Consider the following 7411-nt stretch of genomic DNA (forward strand, 5'->3'; position numbering starts at 1 on the left):
AAGTGAAGCGCTGTGAATACTTTCCGGATGCACTGTACATACACACATACACATACGTAGTGCAAATCTAATGTTGGGCTTCATGTATTCAGATAGAAGACAAAGGCAGGCCTAACACAGTCGTAAAACCTAACTCAGGCCCCCACATACCAGGTCATAAATTATACTGATAAAAACCAAAACAGACTACAAATCCCATGAAGCCTTGCTTACTAAAGGATCGAACTCTCAACTCCTATTGGATGAGGCACACGACAGAACGCACCTCGACCATGACATCATCAGGAGTAGAAATACCTCTGAAATGCTTCCGGGATTTGCTTCCAGCAGCTTTGTTCGCCGTGTGTAGACGCAGCTCATCGCTGCTCTCAGGTGCAGCCTCGTGGCACAAGGAAGTAACGTCTGACTTGAAACTGGCCATACAATCTCCATCTCGCTGGGCGAACTGAGATTACTCTGTGTTCCACCGAACACTCTAATGGGTCCGAAGGAGACCGTCGAGCAATCCGCATCTTCATCCGTTTGCCTGCAGAAGTGAAGAGAGAAAAGATTTCTCTTCCATCTTCAATCAAGTCGATGTTACTGATTTCTCCGCCAGCCCGCCAAGAATCAGCAGCCGTACCGCCCGCCGACAGAGCAAGGAAACGGCCTCCCGTCATTACCCGAGCCTCGAGGAACCGAGTCTGAGTTAAAGGATGGATGAACACACATTCTGCATCCTCATGCGATTCATGTAAGAGGTTTACTTCTGGGCAGAGATATAATATTATAGTGTGTTATTCTTGTGTACCAAGGTATTGCTTGTACAGTTTATGGACCTCCATGTCCGCTCATTATTAATACTCAGGGTATTAATTATCACAAATTTGATTTGCTGTATTGTGGTCCAACCACATTGGGCTGTTGTGCATTTCCGCCATCGCGGGTGAGACCGGCAAACTGAGTTTATCCATTAAAGAATCAAAGAACACGGAACGGTTTACGAGCCGTCCACCGTGTCTCTGAGTGATAAACTAACAGCTGCTTCCTCTCCCACGATCGCGAAACCGGCTTTGGGGCCGTCACTTTATTCTCTCTCTCTCTCTCTCGTACTAACCACACACGCGCACGCACGCACGCACGCGACCCCTCACAAACATTCTGGCACACATTTTTGGCTAGTAGATAGCTGCGTGATAAAGCTCAGCTTTGTCCCTAAGCTACCATTGACTGGTTTCTCTCCGCCCACATTTGCGGTCATATTCCCTGGCCGAAAGTCTCACGTGACATAATCTCCACGAGAGTCACGTCCGGCATTTTGTGTGTGTCCCTCCTCACACACACACACACACACACACACACTCTCACACACACACCCTCATGTGTTATAGGATTATTTTGATTTCCATATCTAATCATATCACTGTTTAGTTTGTAGTTGTAAGTCGGAAGTTTATTGACTGCATTGTATTAATTATTAATTGATATTACTGCATAAATAAACTTTGTTATATTACAAAGAGAAGTGTTTTGGTTGTTTTGCATACACCTGTGTCATGCTGACGGGATGTCAGTGCTCGGATTCAAGCCTTCATTCATTGTTTTTTTTTCCCGAAAATCGATATTCTTTGGATGTCGATTTTCCTAAGAAAACAATCTAATATTGAGACTATCTGGTTATTAGTCCCTGATTCCAGGGTGGTGCCCCGTCAATGTTAATCCTTATTAATATTCTATTGATTTTTGATAATTGATAATTATCTTTGATGATAGTTGAATTTGAATGATCAATAAGCTGGTGTTAATTTTAATTAATGTTTCATCGATGTTAACAATTAATGATCATCTTTGATAATTGTTGATTTAAAGGATTAGAAAAAGCTAACATTGATTCTCATCAATGTTCTATTGATTTTAATAATTAATAATTATCTTTGATCATTATTAATTATTGCTAATAACCAAACCCGCTCCTAAATGTAGCGCACTACATTTACTGGAGCCCCATATGAGGTTTTAATGAGTTAGATTCAATTAATTAATTTAAATATTAATTAATAACTAAAGAAATAATTATCAATTATTTCTGATAGTAACACTGATCTAAACAACCAGTAAAGCCCTACACTAATACAAATCTGTTATCTGTTATTTACAGTGCAAAATACAAATCTGTTATGTACAGTGCAAATGTTTATTTTTTTTTATTTTGTATTTTGTATTTTTCTTTTTTTCTTAGAGGAATGAAATGGCAGAAGAGGTTGGATGTGTTGGATAAATATAAAAAAGACTAAACTGTGTATTGCACATAGTTATTGCTCAATGGGGCAATTTAACTGTTCATGAGATGGATAGCCTGAGGGAAAAACTGTTCCTGTGCCTGACGGTTCTGGTGCTCAGAGCTCTGAAGTGTCGGCCAGAAGGCAACAGTTCAAAAAGGTAGTGGGCAAGGTGAATGGGGTCCAGAGTGATTTTTCCAGCCTTTTTCCTCACTCTGGAAGTGTATAGTTTTTGAAGGGGGGGCAGGGGGCAACCAATAATCCTCTCAGCAGTCCGAACTGTCCTTTGTAGTCTTCTGATGTCTGATTTCGTAGCTGAACCAAACCAGACAGTTATTGAAGTGCAGAGGACAGACTCAATGACTGCTGAATAGAACTGTATCAGCAGCGACTTGTGGCAGGTTGAACTTCCTCAGCTGGCGAAGGACGTACAACCTCTGCTGGGCCTTTTTCACAATGGAGTCAATGTGTGTCTCCCACTTCAGGTCCTGTGAGATGGTAGTGCCCAGGAACCTTAATGACTCCACTGCTGCCACAGTGCTGTTCAGAATGGTGAGGGGGGTCAGTGTTGGGGTGTTCCTCCTAAAGTCTACAATCATCTCCACCGTTTTGAGCATGTTCAGATCAAGGTTGTTTTGACTGCACCAGACAGCCAGCTGTTCAACCTCCCTTCTGTATGCAGACTCATCGTCATAACAGATGAGGCCGATGACAGTGGTGTCGTCTGCAAACTTCAGGAGCTTGACAGAGGGGTCCTTGGCGATGCAGTCATTGGTGTAGAGGGAGAGTAGTGTATCCTTTGCATGTCCTTGAGAGCTCATCTGGTATTACCTGTCCAAACATGGTCTGCATCACCTTATTTAATAGGTGAATTACTTGAGCTGAGGTCAGTCAGGGAGTTTTGTGTGGTCACAACAAATTTGAAGGGCATGTGACCCCCAGCTGAATGACCTCAGTGTACAATAGGGTTTTTTCCTCCAACAATATAAACAGACTGTATAAGTGTCTTAAGAGCCTGAAATGAAACTTAGTTTTCCCTAATGCTGGTAGTTGTGTAAATCAGAAAACAATTGACCATTCAACAAAAAATTCTGAAATACTAATGTGTCCTTTTATATCTGTGTGTTTTATATCTGTTTGTTTGCATGATCTTAACTCTCTTCCACAGGTTTGCCTGCCATTACTTTGCCAACGGCCCTCTCGCACAGAGGTCTTCCCATTGGCCTGCAGCTGATTGGTCAGAGACTACAGGACTGGAAGTTGTTGACAGTAGCCCACTGGATGGAGCAACAGCTCAACTTTCCAATGATCCGTTTCCATGGAGACTCAAATGAGATAGAGGTGGACAGAGCAATCAGAGAAAGGACGCATACAGTAGAATCATAACCAAAACACTGAGACAGAACATTTTAAGACCTGGTGGAATTGAAACATTTCAGGGTTAAATCTGATGTCAATGTAGAGAACAGAGGTGAAACTGAATGACTCCATCCTGGCGTGCCAGCACACTGTATACTGTATATATGAGATTGTCTCCATATCCTGTAAGCATGGCAGCATGATTTCACACACTCATTCTTCTGCATTTTCTCAAAGAGCTAGTCACATTTAGTGCTTCAGTGCTGGGATAAGTAGAGCCACTTACTCAAAATGAAAAGTTAAATGAACTAATGCTGATATTTATACATAATAACAGAATTATAAATAAGTCCTTTCAACACATATGTAAAGAAAGGTTTAAGGTTGAAAGTTAAAAGATTAAAATGGTAATAAACCAATTATATGTGATTTATATATTATTTTTTATAAATGTAAGGTTGAAGTGTGTAATTTCTGCACCAAATGGAATTGCAAATATATTGACTGTTTACAAACAGGTTTCTTCAACACTCTTGTCTTCTTCCTGCTGTTAGTCAGTCAACCCAATACTCCCACCACAGACTCGGTTGAGCTAAAGTTTTTTTGTCAAGCTGGCCAGGATGCTCAAACAAACAGCAATGTTCTGATAGTGCCACAGAGCCATTAATGTTCACACTTTTCGGGAAAAATCGGCCCACAAATTGCTTACTGTTGTCTCTGCATGCTAAGATGGCATAGGAGAACGTATTTTAACAGAAAAAAAAATAATAATTTCACAATTCACCTTTAATGTGATCTTAAAACTGTTTTGTAGACATTTTTGCTCTAGCACTTTTTGTGCTGAGTAAATTGTAGTCAAAGAGAATTGTTCTAGTTCTAGTTCTCAGTTAAAAAGATCTGTAACTTCACAATTTGTACAAAAGAAACCAGGAAGTAAACCACATTGTGTGGAACACAGTTTAACCGCATTTTGAGTAAAGTGCCCACATCCTGTTTTTAATGAGTGTTGACATCCTGTCACTGGAGTTGAGCTAAAGTTATATTCAGAGTGTGAAGTTTGTGTGTCTAATTTCTCTTTATGGCTGTAAAGGTTATTTATTGAGTAAAGGCAGCTGGCTTGGATTAGTATCTCGTCTTCACTGTTGTGGTGACCCGCTGCCATGTGACACATTTTCAAAATCAAAAAAATAAATACAAATCCATCTTTTAATCATGTGCTTGCTTCTACTCTTGTATTAAAGGTGTTTTATGTCCTATTCCAGCATAATGTGGATAAACAAGCCATTCGTTGGCTGATTTCTCCATAAAGTGTAAACATAATGACTCATGAAGCTACCATCCTAAAATATGTTAAACTGATAAAAATCACTCACACACACACACACATATGCATGACTTTCTTTCATCTGTTTAACTTTCACTTTCACATTCTTCTTCTTGTGTTTTCGGTTATTTTCATTCTTCATGCATATCGCCCCCTACTAGGCAGGGAGAAGAATTTCTAGCAAAAAAGGCCTAAATTTTGATCTGTTTCTCACTCACACCTATCATATTGCTTTTGAAGATATGGATTAAAATAGTGGAGTTGTATGGATTACTTTTATGCTGCCTACAGACCTACAGAGCTGAAAAATTCTTCTAAGAATCTTAATTTGTGTTTTGCAGAAGAATGAAAGTCATACAAATCTGAGATGGCTTGAGAGTGAGTAAATGATGAGAGATTTTTCATTTTTGGGTGAACTAATCCATTAATCAGCCTGCCTTGCTTCTGGATGCAAGTGTGAAAGCATATGAGGTGGCGGTGATGTATCTGCCATTGCTGGCAGCTGCTTCTCAGCGGCCTAGAGAGGGAGAGACAGAGGTGCTAATGAAATCACAATCCCACATAGATTTCACAGTACTGTCCGAAAACACCTGCCCACAGCACATGCTCAGACACACTGGCCCAAATGACTGCTGTATTTTAGTCATTATAGTCCTGGAACAGTGCTCTTTAGTCAGTGGAAGTAAGTTTAAGCCCCCACCCTCAAAGTTGCTCCCAAAATTTCTGTCGAAATATGTTACATTTGAGAAACTTTTGAATTCTATTTACCATATACCTTATAAAAAATTATCAAAGACTGACAAACGAAACTCCCTCATAAAACATTGCCTTTTAATTATTTAGATCCATAAAGCTGAAATGTGTAATTTCTGCACCACTTGCGTCACCAGATGGAACTGCAAAATAAAATCAGTTTACAATCAGATTCCAGAAAGCTCCTCGTCTGCCATTGGTTGAACCTGGTTGTACTAACAGATAGTTCTGCCCCAAATTCATGCCATTGGTTGAATCAATGTTGCTGTATGAGGCTGAATGGGTTGCTCAGACAAACAGAGCCACAGTTTTACACATTTAGATGAAATCAACCTACAAATGGCTTACATATAGCTGACTGTATATCAAGCTGATAGATGGGAAACACAACATTTTAAATATTTTAAAATAACAATTTTAAATAATTAAAAAAATTACACACTCTCAGATTAATACTTAATACCGTGGAATTAATGACTTTAGTGTCTTAGTTTGCTTATGGTAAAAAAACTATTTTATCTAAGATCTAAAAATCATTCTCTATCCTCTTGCGATGGCATGTAAAGGGTTAGGGGGTCTGTGGATAGCTGTGAAATGTTACAGTGAAACACTACAGTTAAGTGGGTTGTCTTTGGGTTGATAATGTTATTACTACAGATTCCTGCTCACTTCCTTAACGCCACAAAACTCAGAACAGTCATGTCATGTCTGCGTGTGAGTAAGTAGAAGAATAGCAGCTCTGCTGCTGTCATTGCTGCTTTTAGGGTTTGCCAGATTTGCCCTGTTTGAGGTAAAATAGAGGATCATATGGGTCATGTTAGTTACAGATGCAAATGTTTGTCAAGTGTAAAAACTTGATCACTGGGACCTTCTCTTTCCAGCAGTTTGGCATTATTTCCTTGCCTCATTATGGCAAAGAACTGACAGGAAGTTATGCAAAGGTATTATCCCAAAAAGAAGAAGAAGACAGAATTACAGTGCTTGCAAGTGTGTGTGTGAGATAAAGAAAGACGAAGTCTGGGAAATGGGAGCTTAATTAATCAGTTATCATCAGTCAGCAAACAGTTCCTTTTTCTTTTTTTTCCAGATTTTTCCCCTTTTTCACCCAATTTGGAATGCCCAATTCCCAGTGCGCTTTTTAAGTCCTCGTGGTCGCGTAGTGATTCGCCTCAATCTGGGTGGCGGAGGATGAATCCCAGTTGCCTCCGCGTCTGAGACCGTCAACCTGCGCATCTTATCACGTGGCTTGTTGAGCGCGTTGCCACGGAGACATAGCGCGTGTGGAGGCTTCACGCCATCCACCGCGGCATCCACACTCAACTCACCACGTGCCCCACCGAGAACGAGCCACATTATAGCGATCACGAGGAGGTTCCCCCATGTGACTCTACCCTCCCTAGCAACTGGGACAATTTGGTTGCTTAGGAGACCTGGCTGGAGTCACTCAGCACGCCCTGGAATTCGAACTAGCGGACTCCAGGGGTGATAGCCAGCGTATTTTACCACTGAGCTACCCAGGCCCCCAACAGTTCCTTTTTCTTGATCAAAAGTGCTACCAGCAAGATCACACAGTCTATAACCATAAAACCAAATGTATTTTATAAAGATGACACCGCATTTACAATAATGTTCTACATGGCAACATTATAAATGCATTAGTTATCACAAACTAACTTTTAATTTTTTTTTACTGAAGTTGTCTTGTGTGTTCACACTT

Source organism: Myxocyprinus asiaticus, chromosome 20, assembly GCF_019703515.2.
Source record: "Myxocyprinus asiaticus isolate MX2 ecotype Aquarium Trade chromosome 20, UBuf_Myxa_2, whole genome shotgun sequence".
NCBI classification, from domain to species: domain Eukaryota; kingdom Metazoa; phylum Chordata; class Actinopteri; order Cypriniformes; family Catostomidae; genus Myxocyprinus; species Myxocyprinus asiaticus.